The sequence below is a fragment of the Vidua chalybeata genome, chromosome 1, assembly GCF_026979565.1.
Source record: "Vidua chalybeata isolate OUT-0048 chromosome 1, bVidCha1 merged haplotype, whole genome shotgun sequence".
Taxonomy (NCBI): domain Eukaryota; kingdom Metazoa; phylum Chordata; class Aves; order Passeriformes; family Viduidae; genus Vidua; species Vidua chalybeata.
In genome coordinates, this window is record NC_071530.1 from 76,979,559 (window position 1) to 76,998,685 (window position 19,127).

The following is a 19,127-nucleotide window of genomic DNA, read 5'->3' on the forward strand; positions in this document are numbered from 1 at the left end:
ACACTCTCAATCTATCACAGATTTTATTGTTTGTTGGCTTGTAAAACCAGGTGCTTTTAGGTTTCCGCAGAAGGCCCTTATAGCATGCTTCTGGTAGTATACAGGTAAATGGGGAGATGGGTACAAGATATACAACCGGTTTTCAGTTCAGCTGTTAATAAATTTATCTGACATAGTTGCTTTTTGGTTTTGCAAACTCAGTGAATTAAGTCTTGGGTACATCTCTAAGATTTGTTTCATTTGATATTGGCCCAAGAGAATACCTTTCCCCTAGATATACCTCCAATTTGTTCCTAAAATCGTTTCTCATTATCTTTATTACAAATTTCATGACAGTTGTAGCTGACAAGTCACAGATTCGAAAGATGAATTGATGATAGCCTGTGATATTTCGTTTTTGTTGATGGAGAATTTATTCAGATTTGGGAGCACTATGAAATTTAGTCTCTTTTCAGAGGTCTGTGCAACATATAATCTGTAATTGCAGAAGAATTTTTCATTCTCTTTGCTTCTGCATATGGAAGATGCCTCATTGTGTAAGGCATCCAAAATTAGCTGAGCTTTGTGTGTGTGTTTGTTCTTCACAAAGAAAGGGTAACTGGGTATTGGAATGTGTTACTTGGGTAGGTGTTAGAGTCACTCTCCCTAAAGCTGTTTAAGAAAAGACTTGATGCAGCCAGTACCATGGTCTATTTGACAAGATGGTATTAGTTCATGGGTGGAATTAAATTATCTCAAAGGTCTTTTCCAATCTATTCAGTACTGTGGTTCTGTGAAAGAATAGGCTCTTCACTTTGTCTCACGTAACTAGAATCAATCTTCTGTAACTATCAAGTTTAATAGGAAAGTAGATTTATTTGATTAGGGAAGTTGTGCTGTGCTTTTTCCAGATATTTATGTGTTGCTTTTGTGTAGGTGTTTTTTGTTAGGTTTGGTTTGTGTTTTTTTTTAGTAATAACTCATCAACAGTCTGTCAGGTCAAAGAGATTGCACAGATTTGTTGTGTTGGCAAAATTGGAAAGGTCTCCAGCAAGTGCTTGAAATATTTTACTTCATGTTGTTGACTGATGCTGCTCAACACTCTCTGGCTGTTAGTATATTATCAAACTTCAGTGTCATACAAGAAGATTTTTATAATTAGGACTTCAGTACTCAAGTTTCAAGTTTTTAATTTTTTTGTGATAATTCAATTTCAATATAGTGTGCTTAACTTCAAAGTATGTTATCAACAGATTTCTACAGTTATTTTTACTCTAGATGTATGATTTTATTTCATGAACTAAATGGAGTCTTCTTCATGTTTTCTTCTATACATGTTCAACTTATAATTAAAATTGGTTTTTATAACCACTAATTGTCTCTTTTAATCTGTGCCAGGGCTTAGTATGCTCCTTTGTGTGCTAATATTTTACCTAAACATTAAAAGTTGCAAAGGCCTGTAAATTTTTCCTTTTTTTATTTTTAAATTAAGTCAGGTTTTATGGTATTAATTCAGGAAATCGACCTGGCAATTCAACTCATTTTCCATTCTTGCATTTGCAGGGAAAAATTGGGATAAACTCGTTCATTCAGAATCCTTGAAATTTTCCATTGTATATACAAGTCTAAATTGTTGTTGTGATAGCATTATTCCAGTCTGCATTTAATCCAGTGATGATACCATGTCGCAGTTGAGATGGACAAGACACTTTTCCTTCATGGATGGAAAGATGGGCAGCAATAGCCCATCTTTCTTGTTCACAGCCCATATTTATATGGTTTTCTAAATGTATCATGTTTAATTCCATTTGGTTAGTAACTTGTTGCTACCCAGTTAATTGGGGAGTAGTTGCTAGAAGTCGTGCTCACCAAAACCTCTTTTTCCCTAAAGATGTTTACATTCTTTTTTCATGGGTAAAGAATGATTCCTTTTCTCACAGGTACTTGTCAGGCCAGCTGTTAGCCGTTCTTAGCCAAATAGCAGGCCTGAGCCATGATTTTACAAGGCCTTTCTTTTGTAAGGTTTTACCTATATGCAGCAATACCATAAGACATTCCTATTCTTTAATATCTTCTGATGGTTTCTTTTCTTCTCTGTTTTGTGAGCCAATCTACTAATTTACATTACTAGCTCAATGAACTAAATTGGAATTAACTGGTAGGAGTTAAGATAAGCTGTTTTTTCCCCTTCACTTAATAGGGATATTAGTGAAAATATTAAAACATATCAATTTTAAAACAAATTTTGTCTAAAATTTGCCCAGTCTGATTTATCATGTGTATCATGAATGTTTCCATTATTTGAACTTAAATGATACAGCACCATAGGCAGCCCTCTAAAATCCAGACTGAGAAAGGAAAAAGAAAGGCAGTTACACCAGTTAACATCAGTTTAAATGAATCAAATATTTGTGATAAAATACATTGCAATAAAGTATTTTCCTGATAGTGCAGATCTCTGGGTAGCACCTTTCATAACAATGGATCCCAAAACTGTCACATAAAGGTGTTACTTTACGTGGTGCCTGTAATACAATGTAGAAAAGCAGAGGGAAAATATAATGATGTAGTTTGTTAGAACACTAAGTAATATATAATAATAAATAATAATTCAGGAGCTGATTATAGTTTTCATGTCTAATTAAAAGTTTAATAATTTTATTCCAGATATATTTTAAATTCAAGCACTAATATTGGTGTTGAGTATATCTTACTGTAAGGTGACATGATGGTAACTTGAAAGAGAAGTGAACAGGCAATGACTTCACAGCCCCTTATACAATAAGGAATTGCAGAGTTTGTACATAGACCTTTTAATATCCAGTTTAAAATAAGACACTTCATCTAAACTTAGACTTTGCTGTCACATTGGTATGACACTTGTAGAGACCACAGATGGTAAATACATAGGTTCTTTTCAACAGAAGATTGCCAGTATGGATTTTCAGCTGAGCTCTATGAAGTATCCCAGGCAAGAACAACAAATGTGGTTTTGAGGAGGAAGAGAAGTTTAAAGGGTGCTGGATGGTGAATGCGATTTTCACATATTGGAAAGAAATCAGTCATCATAAAGTCTTTACCTACTGCAGTATTTCCTTTGTAAAGAATGAGAATTATTTTGTAAGCGGTTTCTTTGTATTTATTAATGGAAAAGAAAATTATTAAATGCAGTATATGCATTCACTTTGTTTGTTTAATTGAATGAAAATGAAATGGTTAATACTAGGAAATGATGGCTTACAAGTGAGCATCCTGGCATTTGGAAAAATTTCCAGTGCAACTTAATTTGCTTGGCTTCCTGTCCTAGACCTGAACCTCCTATTAGCAGCAGTTATTGGGAGTACCATATATAACAGATGGTCTCCTTGGGCAAGTAAGAGTCATGCAGTGAAAAAATTGAGGATGCAGATGTGTTTCCTGGTGTGGTGTAATATGCAGGAAATGCAGCCAGCATGTACATTAAAACCTATCCCCTATATGTATGTATGTCAATAAATTGCTCCTGCTTTCTTTTTCCTTTTTTGTTTTGGAACTAGGAACACATACTTAATACATCTGATAAACTTGTTATTGAGGCATAGGCTACCCCATATTTTGTATGGGGTATCCCATACAAAATAGATACCCCATATTTTAAAGTTCACATTGATGAAGGGAGGAGAATAAATGGTGCAATTTCAGGAGGATTGCTAGCAGGTTGCAAGCCTTGCAATCAGCAGCTTATGGCACCAGCATTCAAAAAGGCTTTTTTGCAGCTGTGTAGCAGAAAGGCCCAGGAGGTTTTCCATTCTGATTTCTGCATGGAAAGTAGAAGACAAGACAGTCTGAAAACACTGTGTGGGTGACATTGAGTTTGGTGCAAGCAGCGTTCTCCCTAGGCTTTAAAATAAAACATGCCACACAGATTAGACCAGGTGAAGACCTCAGGGGACCTTGTGTGTGCTGATGAAGCTGCTGCCTCAGCAGTTGTGAAGCATCTGCAGCTCTATATAAGGAAAGATCAGGCAGTAGATGTGCAGTAGATGTGCATGCTTACAGCACAAACATGATCTTCCAGATGGCTCTGCAGTTGTTGTAAGGATGTGTTAGCATTTTTCTCTGTGAAAGTGTAACACATATTTTCTGAAGTATTTTAAAATAAATAGTATTAAAATTGATGCCACATTTAAATTTAATTTGTCTAATTGTACATTGAACTCAATGATGGTAGTTCCCACTGCAGTCAGACTTAAGTCAGCTTGAGTTTCTAACAAGAGGAGAGTATCAGTACTGTGAGACAATCTTAATCTTGTTTTCTAATAATTTTCATAGTTACAGTTTAGTCATTTAATTCTTTTGATTATAATACTCTATGCTGATAGATTTGACTGCTTGCTATACAAAGGACTGTTTTCTCTGTAAGTAGCAGTGAATTGATCATTTGCAAAGATAATGAAACCTTACCAATTAGAGAAATAAATATCTAAATTACAAAGGAAGTTGCAGGTTAATATAAAATTTTAACAAATCCAGTTAGAACTGTAATTTGACCTGAAACTCCTTAAGATAATTGTCATATTGTATCAGTTATTTTGTTATTAAATGATAATTTGTAAAAAATCTAGTTAACTATACAGTTTTGATTTTATATAAAGTGTTTCTCTTAAAAACATGCATGGTTTTATCACATATTCTTATAAAGATAGCACTGGCTAACAAAAAAATGCAATTGCTTTTGTTTCCTTCTAAACCTGAGTCTTCAAATGCAGAGATGCTAGTCTGGGCATGATGTGCTTTCCTTTCTCCTTATCAACACCTTTGTTTTGTGCAAAAGAAAGGTAACCAGACCCTTCTCCAGGACACCAGGGAGGAGATAACTTGGGAAATAATAGTGGGGTATGTAAGTTCAGTGTAGAATTACTTAGGTTGCTTTTTGGTCTGTGAGTTTTTAAACAATAATATTTAGTGTCATTTTATTTTACTGAGTCTTTATATCTAAACAATACTAGTTTTGATTTACCTAATCAGGTTTGTGTCATGTGATATAACAATATATGCATTCTTATTTAAGAAGTGAACCCTTCTCCCTTTTCTTTCAGGATTATGCATGTGTATGGATGCTTCAGATAATAGGATTGTAATCTTTCAGCTACACTTATTAATTAAGTGTATTATAATAATATTAAAGCACTATTGCCTATACCCTTTTGTCTGAGGAGGGTCAGCTCACCAAGGGTTACAGGACTTTTTTTTTTCCAGTTAATAATATTTTATGAAAGTTTAATAAATGATCAATAAACTTTCTCAATAAAAGTATTTGATAGTGTAATAGCAACAGTGTGGAAAACTACTGATTTGATTTGGGTTTTTTTTTGTCTGTGGTATGGAAAAATATATTACATACTAAACAATGTGATCCCTGAAGGTACAGCGTTCTCTTTTGACATGATTGTAGCACTGAAATCAGTGTTAAGAATCTCATTACACTGAAAGAAAGGAGACGTTACTGAAATACTCTGTTTTCAACCCCTACTGCCAAAGTGAAGCTTTTTCCCTTTTTCATTTTAGCCATTACACTGTAATAACACTTCTTCATGTTTTGGTTTTGCTGGGTTTTCTTCTGTATGCCATTCTAATGAGTTGTTCTATCTAGTATTTTAATGAATTCTTGACAATTCTCTTTGGTGCTACAAAGAACTTGTAAGAACTATAAAGTAAATGGTTGCACCTAGGGAACTGAAAATGAAGCCATATTTTTATGGCCATGAAGCTGTATAATAGAGCAAACTTGAAATTTCCTTGACACTGAGCAAGGATATATATTGGTAATTTCATTTCAAAGATATTTTTTCTTTTTCTTTTACAACAATTGGTAATTGCTTAGTCGGCAAACACTATTTGATATGTTAAAAATATGGAGGGCAGCCAGTTTCTGTTTTTTGATTCACAGGCACAAAACTATTTTCCTTGCATAGCACATCAGAGGAAAGATCATAGTCTTTCCAGTAGAAAGGACTCTCTAATCTTCCACAGTCTTCAGCAGTTCAAGTGACTTCAGCTTCACTATATGGGTGAATTACATAAGTAACTTATTAACAAGGGACTCAAGTTTAGTCTTATTATTCACCTAATTTATTATAAGGCCTGCTGGCATTACAATTAAAATGAGCATTGTCTGAGCAAGGAGTCTCCAGTCAGATTCTCATTACTACAATTTACTCCTGGCAAAAATAGGATTGTAGTTTGTCCACCTGCCACAATAGCTGTTGGAAACAGCTACCGCTCCTGTGCACTTATGCAAAGCAGAACTTTCTGGTAACTGTATCAACTCAGTTTCCACTCTTTTTTTAATTTTTACATAGAAATATATAGTGATCAAACACCAAGAAAGAAGGAGAAAAAGGGATAGGGAGAAAGAGAAAACTCTCTTGGCACTCTTCTGTAAATGAACTGGTGTTGCATGTAGGAATCAATATTAATGCTTTGTTTCTATAAAATAACACCTTGGAAACACTTACTCTCTCATATGTGACTATTTAGTCAGTCTAGCAAATAATAATCTAGTTATACAATGAAAAATGTTCTTAGAGAACAGTGCTTTCATTTTTGAATAGCATGAAGCCTTATAACATTTTTAGCTATTCCTTCCCTTCTGTATACAGCCCAAATAATGAGATTCCTGTCTTTTGCTCTTAAGAGCTTTTTCATAGGGAAAAGTTTTACTAGGTTTTCTATTAAATGACAAAAGAAATAAAATTACTCTGTTGTTCAGATACTGTGGATGGATGTTTGGTTTTGTTTTGGTTTTTTGTTTGTTATTAGTTTAATAAGGAGGTTAGATCTGTGATCTTTTAGAACACAATTCTTGGTATTTTCTAAAACCTGACAATTTCCACATACATAGAAATACATAGATTCAGGTGATGTAGTCATACATAAATATATATTTTTATTTTAAATCATGAGCATTTGTTGGCTACTGAAAGTCTTTATATAACAATGTGAGCAATTATGACCAAAACCTGTAAGAACTCCAAATTATCTTAGATTTTTTAGAAGGCTCTTCTGTACTTGTTTGGAGGATGTGTTTGCTAGTAAGATATATTGATGTTGTTTTCTGATACAAATTTGAGTTTGAAACATTTAAAAGAAATAAGTTTGATTTGCCTCATTTGTCCTTGAGCAAGTGCTGCGGGTGTTTATTGCTGTTCCTTTCTAGTTGAGATGAACATTGATTTTAGATATAAAATTAGGTACAATCTTTTTCAGCGCACAGCTAAATAATATGGTAATGAAAATTAATCATAAGCCAGCTTTGCCATTGCTCATAACTAACAATTTTAGCAGGAACATTTCATTGCCATATTAAAATAAAAGCATCATGACTGACCAACTGTTTGGTTTCCCCAAGTAATTTAATCCTGCAATTGATGACATTTGGTTTTTGCCTTTTTTCCTTTTATATGTTCTCTGTATTCTTCACACACATATTTGTAGCTCTCTAGCCTTTTGCATTGTATTAGTGATTAGATTTCCCAGTAATTTTCCATGGCTTTTCCCTAGGCAGAAAGAGAAAACAAATTCCAGAGCTCCAAGCCGCAGGGGGTACAAGGGAATGTTCTTCCTGGGAACCAAGGTTGAGAACAACTCTTCGAGATACATTTCATGGACAAAGTTCAGTTAGTGCCGAGGGGTGGCTCCAGAGGAAGGGCTGGACCTGGGGGGAATTGCCTCATCACTGGTGCTTTTTATCAATTATGCTAATTTCCTAAAACCTATAAAAATGTATTCATCTTTGTCAGGGTGGTCTTTTGTGGCCATCTTTCCATAACTGCTCCTGAAGGCCTTCAAATAAAAATCTACTCTTGTATTATTACCTCCTTACTAAAATGATCTTGAGTTTCATTTCCAGGTTGGGCAAAAGGCAACACAATGGTAGAAGACTATGCATAGAATAGTGATGTCATATTTGTATATGATCCCTTTTGAAGGGTTTTTTTCAAGTTTGTTTAGTGTAGCAATGGCAGCGAAATGAAGCGAAAAATGCTGTTGACAGGTCTCCCCAAGAAAATATACCTGTCACGTTAACTGTCTAGCTACCTCTGAAGTCTGCATAGTTTTGTGGATAAAGTGTCATGATTCTCAAGTCATTGCATTGCTGGACAAAACCCAACATGGTTCTGGCATATAGATACTACAAAATGCAAATAATCGCTTGGGGATATATGCCAGAAATGGACATAGGATTTGTAGATGCATTGTAAGGTAGTTCTTCAGTTTTCTTCTTTGTTCCGATGCAGGAATGTAAAACTGCATCAGAACAAATAAAAACTGTAAATAAAATATAAATGTAACTGTAAAAACAAATATAAACTGTTCCAAAACAATGAAAGAAATTAGAAAGTCTGAAGTAGAAAGAAGCTTAATGTCTTTTTCAGGATGAAAAATACTTTTTTAATTGTATAATTCGCCAGGTATGATATTCCAGTCCTCTGACAGTATATCCTAAATATGTTGCTTGCACTTTTCTTTAAAACTGCATTTCATTCAAAAATCTTGACTTTTTTCAGACAAGGTTAATGAAAAAACAAGTCCCAACAGAAGTCCTTGCGGTAACATAGTAGGAATTTTTCTCTAACCTTAATTTTCACCACTAACCTAATATTCTCTATTTACCATCTGTGGCTTTGCTTTGTTTTCCCCGGTCCTGGGCAGCCCTGGAGAGCCTGGCAAAGGCACTGCTTCTCGGCGGGACCGGGACACCATTTGTCCTGTGGGGCTGGCTGCGTTCTGCTGCCAGCGCGAGGGGCGAGACAAAGAGGGAAGGAATGTCCACTCTATCCACGTGGCTAGCTGGAGAGCTTTTATTATTGTGTAGAGCTGCGACGGAGAAGTGCAACTTGCTCCCTAGCGCTGCATGGACAAAATGGCACTGAGACCGGAGGCGCGTGGGATTTTATAGGTGGCAGGCCAATGAGGGCAGAAGCCTTCCCGCCCAATAGGGACTGGCACTGTCGTGGTGACGTGGACCACGGCAACCAACAGGGACGTGACAGGGGCGGACACAGGGCTCTGGGACGAATGGGGATGAGGGGATGGGGTAACTGACAAGGAAGATTCAGGAAAGAACAGGGGGTGGTTACTGGAGTGACGTGGGGAAGCTCCAATGGCAGGCAGCCTGGAGTGAACCATCACAGGGGGAACAGGGGTGTATGAAGGGACACACAGAACCGGCTAACTTAACATTATAAAACCCCTAATCTGAATGCAAGCCAGGATGCAACAACCATCTTCTTAGCAATTTTAAAATTCTTTCACTGATACACATATTCTTTGATTTAAGTAGCAATTTCTAACAAAATTTTATCACTCTAATCACCAAAATCTAGATAGGTGAGACCAATTGTATTTTTTCCAATTAAAAAATCAATTGCCTTATCAAAGGAAAAAATTGAGATAAAATAATACAGTCTAATTTGGGTTTACTAGTATACTATTTCTTTCAGAATTCTGAAATAATCAAGGAGAACCTTGATTATTTTAGTACTCATTTCATCTTGCAAAGCTCCTGCTGGTTCCTGCTACTTACACTAGTCTGCTTCATTAATTGCATTCAAACAGACCAGGTGCAATCTAGTTTTCAGAACACATAGATGGCTTTTAATTGGTACTCTACTGTCATTATTGATGAGGCTCAAGTTTTTTCTCTGAATCTTTTTGCTTTTATTTCAGCTGCAAAATTTATTGCTGTTTTTGAAAGTGCTTACATTAGACTTATGGTTTCTGATGCCAGAGATGATTTTTTTTTCAAATTTGATATGCAGTTCAGCTTTAGTTCATTCAATGTCTCTCTCTGTTGCTTGAGATCATGAAATCATAGAATCATTAGTGTTGGAAGGTACCTAATGTTGGAAGTCATCTAGTCCAAACCATCTGCCAGGGCAGGTTCACTTTGAGCAGGTGACACAGGAACACGTCCTGGTGGGTTCAGAATATCTCCTGAGATATTCTGAACCTCTCTGGGCTACCTGGTAGTACTTTGCCACCCCTCAATGTAAAGTTCCTCCTCATGTTTAGGGGGAACTTTTTGGGGTTTAATTTACGGCCATTATTCCTTGTCCTGTCACTGAGCACCACTAAAAAATGTCTGGAACCATCCTCCTGACACACATTTTTGGCATATCTTTTACGTGTTGATGAGATGTAAGGATGTTTGACTTAGACACTGATACTATGTCCTTGATGACATCCCTCACAATGTTTGTCCCCTCAAACTTTCAAGGCAGTTGTGGAATTATTTTCTATAATCAAGTCTTCCTTAGTGTCCTCTTCAAAACCATTTATGAAAAAAATTCCTATTGATTCAGTGATTTACAGGTAAATAAAATGTTAGCTGATGTTTTCAGAGTTGAAGGAACTTTGTGATGCATTTCAAGAAATTCTATTTCCTGGGAAAGGTTAGTGTTAACTTACTGGAAAAATTTCAGGTAACTGTATTGATTTTCAGCATAACCATTAAAGCTGCAATCAAGTCTAAAGCTATCCCTGCGAGCTAATGAGTGCTGGATCTAATGCTTGGGCCCTGCTTGCTTTGGCAAGACAACTTTGTGCAGTCATCTTGCCATCTTTGTCTCAGCCTCTAGAGTGTGTGGGGCTGCATCTGTGTGGGGCTACACTGCTTCCTACCAATGCAGGAGGAAGGCATGTGGAAAACACTCAGTCATCCAAAGCAAAATTGTGCCAGGGAAGGTTTCAACAATACAGTTGCCAGTAAAAATATCCTTTTTTTTCCTTCTGAAGTTACTTTGATTCACTTGATTCTTCTGTCCATATGGAGTGTTCTGAATTTTGTAATCCATATTTCGACATGATCTCTTCTTATTTTATAGTAATTATTTATATTTGTTTTTCATTTTTAAAGTTATTTATTATTCAATAACTATGCTGTAATGACATTACAGGATGCCAAGATCATCAAATCCAACCTTTGACTGATCAGTACTTTATCAACTAGACCAAAGTACTATGTGTCGTGTCCAATAATTTCTTTAACACTCCCAGGGTGGTGACTCCACCACCTCCCTGGGCAGTCCATTCCAATGCTTAACAACCCATTCCATTAAGAAATTCATTCTGACTGTTAAGCTGTACCTCCCCTCCCAGAGCAACTTATATCTATGCCCTCTCATCCTGTCATTAGTTTTGTGGGATAAGAGGTCAATCTCCACCTTGCCAGACAGCAATAAGGCCTCCTGTGAGCCTCCTTTTTTTCCAGGCTAAACAATCCCAGATCCCTCAGCCTCTCCTCATATGACTTAATCTCTAGACACATTAGTTGCTTAGGCAAAATGCTTGCCTATTCTGTGGTTATGCTATCACAGTGTTGCAAAATATAAATACACTGTTATTGCTTGTATTATTCAACTATGTCTATATTCCAGTTTACAGCACTTTTTTTGCTTGTTTAATGCACTTACAATTTAAAGGACAATTTAAAGCTGCTAGATAGCTTTGGTTTTTGTTGTTTTTTTTTTTTTCCCACACATTCCTAGTAGATCAGGTGCCCTTCTGCTCTTTGGATTTACTCTACGGATTGTCCAATTGCGACCTTTTAAACAGCACTTACTTTTTTGGGAACTGCTGTGAATCTGTTAACATCTCCTTTCTGAGTCTGTGTAAATTATTGTAAGGGATGTTCTTTTACACTATTCTTGTCCTGTGTTGGAGCCATTTTATCCCAGACTTTTTGGGATAATTTCTTCCTTTCTTTTCCTCAGTTCTCATATCCCTATCTGAAATAGCACTGTGATAAAGCCATTGTAATCATATCTGGTATGTAAGTTCAGGTTTAATTCCACTCCTAAATAATATTCATCAGGTTTCTGCTGAAGAAGAATGTATGTAATGTAGACATATAGAAAGCTTGTTCTAACTTTTGCCATTTCCTCCATTTTTAGGGCCATTTTTTCTATCAATCAGTCTTTTTTCTCTGTTCTGATAAGACTTCTAGAACAATAATAAAACCAAACAAAACAATAACAACACATCCAGATAATTCAGTGAGTTTTCTGAGCACTAGTGCTTTCACCTATTCTGATTGTTGAGTTGTCAAATGCTCTCCACTGCACCATTTCTTCAATGTTTAAGATATCAAGCAGACAGTATTGCCCACACAAAAGACTTATCTTGAATGAAGAAGAGTTAAAAGGTAATGTGTGTAAAAATCCATGATGGTTTTTACTTTAGGAAACCTTTAGCACTGAAGATCTGTAAGATGTCAGTAGATGCTTTGTAAGAAATGTTAATGCTAAAGACGTACTGAGAATTTCTTCTTATACCCTGCAGATAGAGCAGCTTATACTGGTCTTTTCAGATTTCAAGTCTTAAAAGAAAGACATATACAAAAGAGATCTGAGTTCTAATGTTGACTTAAAAGATGACTCACTTTTCTGACAGTAGAAACAAAAGCCTTAGCAAAGAATTAGTAGATACAGCTGTCAATAACTACCTTTTTTTTCTCTGTACTGATGTTTTCATAGTTTTACATGAAATAGAAATGAAACCAGAAGCCCTTGAAATCTTTTGTGGTATTAGCCAGAAGGTGGTGCTTCTGCTTTCTATCAGGTCTCCTGATAAGACTTTATTTAAACATTAAACTTCTGAATAATCTGCTGTTGAATCCAAGTTCATCCCAAAGCTAATGCTGAGCATGTTAGCACTCTCTCTTGTGTTAGGCATCCACCCAGAATCATAGAGTTATTAAGGTTGGAAAATACCCTTAGGATCTGGCACTACTTTGTTCATCATTAAACCACCTCCCCAAATGCCACATCCGCACATCTTTTGAACACTTCCTGGGATGGTGATTCTACCTTCCTGGGCAGCCCATTCCTGCCAGGGCTGTCCTGACCAATTTTTCAGTGAATAAATTTTTCCTAATATCTAATCTAAACCTCCCCTGGTGCAACTTGAGGCCATTTTCTCCAGATCCATCTACAAAGCCTTCCTACCCTCAAGCACATCAACATTCTGGTGTTGGTCAGATGTTGATCATCTGCGAACTGAGGGTGCACTCAATCTCCTTGTTCAGATCATCAATAAAGGTATTAAACAGGACTGGTTTGAGTACAGAGCCCTTGTGATCCACCAGCTGGATGCAGCTCCATTCATCACCTCTTTCTGCTCCCAGTCATTCAGCCAGCTTTTTACCCAGGGATGAGTGTCCCCATCCTGGCCACAAGTATCCAGTTTCACAGAAGCACAGAATGAGACAAGTTGGAAGGGATCACAGTGGGTCACATGGTCCAACCTCTCTGCTCAAGCAGTGTTGATCTTAGAGCACATTGCACAAGGTTGCATCCAGACTGTTCTTGAAGATCTCCAGTGAGGGACACTCCACCACCTCTCTGGGCAATCTGCTCCTGGGTGCAGTGATCTGCACAATAAAGTTTTTCCTCTTATTCCAGCAGAACTTCCTGTGCATCCATTTCTGCCTCTTGCCCTATTGCTTGGCCCCACCGAACTGAGCCTGGCTCCATTCTCTTGGCACCCTCCCTTCAGATACTGACAGACATGTATGTGGTCCCCTCTGTTTTTTCTTCTTGAGGCTGAACAGGCCTGACACCCTCAGCCTTTCTTCATAACAGAGATGTTCCCATCTCTTAATCATCTTCATAGCCCTCTGCTGGACCTGCTCCAGGAGCCCCATGTCTCACTGGTATTGGGATCCCAGAACAGGGCACAGCACTCCAGAAGTGGCTTCACCAGGGATGAGTAGAGCAGGATCACCTCCCTTGACCTGTAATGCTATTCCTAATGCATCCCAGGATACCATTGGCCTTCTTGGCCATAAAGACACACTGTTGGCTCATGGACAGTGTTGTTCATCAGGACTCTCATGTCCTTCTCCAGAGAGATGCTTTCCAGCAGGTCTAGCCCCAGCCTGTCCTGATCCATGGGATTACTCTCCTCCAAGTGTGGGACGCTGCAATTTTTTTTTTTTTGTTAAACTTCAGATAGTTCTTCTTTGCCCATCTCTCCAACTTGTCAAGGTACTGCTAAAAAGCTCCACAGGACTCTGGGGTACTGGCCATTCCTCACCAATTTGCTTTGAAGGAGAATATTGTGGGAGATAATTTCAAAGGCTTTACTAAAGTTCAAGGTACACAACGTGCTTCAGTTTAGGCATGCCTGTACCTGCCTCAGTGCATATGGAAACATTTGCTTAAAATCACAGTGGCAATCACATGAACTTATATGATCAAAACCTAAAAATCCTGATTTCCACTTGTGCTTTGTCAAATGAAACAGGATAAAAATTCTCCACATGAAGTTTGTGGGGACCCTGGGGGCCATCCCCTAAGTTACGGAGACACAAGAAGCTTCCCTCAAAGCTGTTAAAACCCCATTGGCTCCTTCCCCTGTTCCTATGTCTGTTCCTCTGTCCCTGAGCCACTCCCTTCCTATTCCCTGATTGGCCCTCATCTTTGTACTGCCCCGAGACCAGGTTCCCCCCCCAACCCCTCAGGACAGGGTGGGCAGAGCTGAGACATGTGTGCTGGGGGAACTCTGAACATCTCACTGCATGGCTGAATTAAACATTTGTGGACACCATGCAAAGGCCCTTTCTGCTTATTTACCCTGGACTTTACTAGCAACATTTCAGGCTGCTACAAATGGCGCCCGAACGTGAGGCCTCCCGATCAATCTAAAATTTGCTGCATAATTTTTTTATTACCTTAGTTTATTAACAATTCTGAGCATATCATATGGTGTTGCTTGATGAGGAATTTTACAAAACAAGGATTGCTTTGTTTGTGAGAGGTAAGAGTTGAGTGAATTTTTCTTTGAAAGTCTGGTAGGTGTTTTGCAGAACTAAAAAAAAAAAAATCTATTGTGTGTTCTTTAGTATTAATTTCACTTACTTTGAGGATACTGTTAAATAATCCTGGAACATGAATTCTCTGTAATTAAGCTGTCTTCTCTAGATAAGTACCTCGTTTAATAATAATAACATTAGAAGAATAAGTATCTTCAAATATACAGCACTGTGAGCTGCCCTGGACCGTGTCCGGTAGGGTGACCCGCGGGGTTGACGACATTACCGTCCCAGGTCCCACGAACCAATTCCCCAGCTGACCAGTCGACGGCACCTGGATGAAGTAAATCTTCCACACAAGGAACAAACGGGAGAGCACTTTGTGTAGAATTCCAACTGGGTTTTATTTGAGGGTTGAGTTGAGGGTCCACAAGGGTAGGATGAAGGTAGGTTGGGAGGGAGGCAGGTTAAGCTGGAGGAAGACAAACTGCAGGAGGAGAGATCCAGGGACAGAGCGCAGGCAACTGTCACAGGTAGAAGCCAGTGGCAGAAGCTGTGTCAGAAGCCCAGACAGGGGGTGGATACAGAGTATATAACCGGGGGAAAGGTAGGAGGGAACATGGTACAATAAACCAAAGGGGACAGGGGTAGAAGGAAGAGTTGAGGTGGGGTGACATATCTTTGACCAATGGTGTAACAAGAGGGGAGTGACTGTAACACGGGAGCTAATGGGGGAATGGGAAACATGGAACTTTCTGGGCTGTGGGAGTGAATCCCGGGTGACTGGCAGGTAGCTATTAACATGCGGGAGCAGGGAGCCTCGGGAAATCGACACAGTTACTCACTCTAAGTTAAACAAAAGCATTCCAGACCTGCTACTCTCAACACCGACTCCCACACAGCCCTTCAAAGCAAGTGAGGAGGGAGGAGTTACAAAGCCTATGGTTGTATACATTCTCTCAGGTCACCAGTAGCTTTATGTATGCTGCCGAACTCTGACATATCTAAGATAGTCTTTTTATATCCCCTACTCTAAAGGGCAAGCACATCTCGCCCTGAAGCTGGAGATTTGCATTCTTCACCAGGTTTGAGCAGGCAGAATGCAGAGCTAGCAGTAGGGCTCAGCATATTATTCAGTTGAGTAATCAAGGGGAAATTAGTCTGGGAAAGCATGCTTGTGTTAATAATGTCCCTTGGTTGTTTTTTGGTGGTGGTGGTTTGGTTTTGGGTTTTTTTTGGTTTTGGGGTTGTTTCTTCCAGTTTTTTTGGTGGTTTTTTTTTTACCTATTGTCTCAGAATGTTTTTCTATTCAAGCATTTCATTACCATTCTTAATCTCCTCTGGAGAGTCTGTGACACTCCACCTCCTGGAGTCCTCCTCTAAAAGGGACAGATATTTTTCTAATGATTTAATTTCACTGCTCTTGGCATACTCAGGACTCATCTCAAATCTGGTTTGAAAACATCGCAGCATAGATGAGTGGGATTTAGCTGCCTTAATGTCATGTTAGATGTCTTGTGATATTTACTCATGGCCAGAGGACCGCTTCAAAGGTCAACTGTAGAATCCAGTTTTATATCTGACTGTCCCATTTGGATGTCATTAGGCATCTATATTTAGTCAGTCTCACCTACAATGTGTTCTCACTCCGAATGTTTGTCTAAAAGAAGTTGGTGGCTGATCACTAATGTCCATTTGCTCTTTGAACCAAAACTTTGTAATTTCCAATGTACCAAGAGCTTTTTTTTCCTATTATGATCCTTTTCAGTATTTATAGTGCATATTGGGCTTATTTATTATACTATTGAGCAGAACATTTGCAAACCCAGAGAAAAAATGGACTCTTGTAGATCACTACTAATACCAGGTAGTTAATTATACATCACATCAAGAAGAAAAAATCACTTGTGAATTCCCAGAAATAGTGTAGGACAGTAAGAAAAACTCTTGGACAAATTTGAGATCTCAAGAAAACACAGTAGTAGAAGAAAAAAAAAAAAAAAGAATACATCACAATGGCTTAATATATTGGGTTCCACTCGCTGTGAATACTGTAGCTTAGAGGAAACAAGCTCTAAAACTAATTAATAATGATAACAGCAACTGATAATTAGTATGGACAATAATATTAATGTTAATAATATTAATAATAACAACAATATTATTATTATATTATTTGCTTAAAATCACAATGACAATCACATGACCTTAACAGATTATTAATAAACATATGATGATTTCTACATATCTCAGTGTTTCAACAGAACCTTAATACTCATAGGAAACACATCAGGATCAAAGAACAACTCAGCTGTCATTCTTAATAGAATTATAATTCATAAATATATCAATAACAGTTCCTGTAAGATTAACCCTAGCCAAAGATCAATTATCCCAGTGAAATATTGAAAGAAATATTAAGAGGGAGATCAGTGGAAGTAAGGCAGAAAATGATAGGAAAGGTTAAAACAGAGAATTTAACAATGAAGAAATTTACAAATTCTGAAGAAGAGAATGTGGAAAAAACCCAGATAGGACTGTAAATCTTATAAAACTTTAAAAGGAAAAACTCATCCAAACTGATATTTTTTTCTGTTGTATGAAACAATTACAGGCTCACGTGCAATTAAGTCATGTCACTGATAACACATTTCAGTTATAACCAAGAATCAGCAGCCTTGCTCTGGGACAGTTGGCACTTAATCCATAAATGGCTTACACTGTGCAATTTGGGTACTGTTGGTTTTCTAGCTGTTACTATTCATAGTTTCTCTGCGGTAAGTAGAGATTTCTGATACTTACCAGTTTTAATACAAGGAGGCAAATGAGGGGCAGTAGAAGTGACACAATTGTGGAGCCATTTTTGCAGTTTCTGATGAAACCTTTACCCAAACATTTTTTCACAGACTTTAGGGTATATTTGAAAACTTATCCATCAGTAGCAAGGTACTTGCCTTGAAAAATGGTACCTTGTTGGGGGGCAAAACAAAACATCTGCATGTGAAACCAAAGGTTAGGCTTGTCTGTAGTTTTCCTATTTCTTATGAATGATTCATGAATATTTTAAAGCAAGCAGTGCATTTTAAGAAAGCTAACAAAGCTTCCTGGTAAAGGATGTTCACATATTTTACTGGTAGAATTTACAGTACAGTGAGTAATTCTCTGTCTCACATGCTTTTTTAAAACTGACTTGTCTTCCATATAAAGCAGATTGTTTCAGTGTCATTGGATATTCTGATAGGGTGCTTACAGAAACAATGCAAAATAATTTCTTCGTGACTTTAATATATCTTTTGTTGTAGGTTGGGTTGATTTAGTCAGGTGTTTCATTAATGTTAGTTAGGTTTGTTCCTTGTACTCCCCTATTTTTCCCCTCATAGTGGTTTGCTCCAAGTTGTTTACCCTGAGAATTCCTGCCACTCAGATCCACAGTTACCTGTCAGTCTTCTCACCTCTCCCTGTTTTCTCCGTATTTGGTTCCATCAGTCAAGGTCTGTCACTCCCTGTCAGTTGTCAATCTTGTAACCACCCCCAGCTTTTTCAAGAAAGTTCTGTATCAATCACCCCATCTTAGCCTTTCTATTCGTCCCAGGACTCTGTACCCACCTCTGTTACGTTCCCATTGGTTGTTATAATCCATGTCATTTTTCTATCGTTAGTCCCCATTGGGCAAGCCAGGTTTCCACCCCTGTCTGTCCACCCCCTACTTAATCTGTTGCAGTGCTTCGTTCTCTGGCATTTTGTCACTGCATCCTCTCTGAGACTAGTTTGTTCCTACCACACATGGGGGAATAAAAGCTCTTTGGGCTTGCAAACAAAGTGTCCTTCTCTCATGCCTTCATCTCCTCTCAGCATCTGAAGCTACCAAAGCTGCATAACCCACGCTGCAGCACTCAGCACTACCAGCGTAATAGACGCCGTTTCCCTGGAGAGCCCACTCATGTGGCGGCCACCCAGCCTCACATGGACAGTGCTAGCCAGTTCATTTCGTCTGCTTGAGGTTGTGGCAGGTAGCTGCCACAATTTTTATTTAACTTTTTCTTGGATGATGTATTCATTTTTATTGGTATCATATACAGTGAGATAGTTAGGTGACAATAACTAAGAAAAGTGTTTAATGAGATTATATTAATATAGGGCATATTTGAGGAGGGCTTGTAAGCAACGTATATAAATGAAGAAAAATAATCTCTACAACAGATTTAGCTCTAAGTTAGTCCAAAACCAGGACTAGATAATTTTTATTGTTTGAGTATTTTTAGTGGTTTCTGAAGTTTCAGAATCAATGCGTCTTTGTTTCTCTAAGACAGTAATTATTTGATTCTACTGAAAAGGTTTTCAAATTAACTCA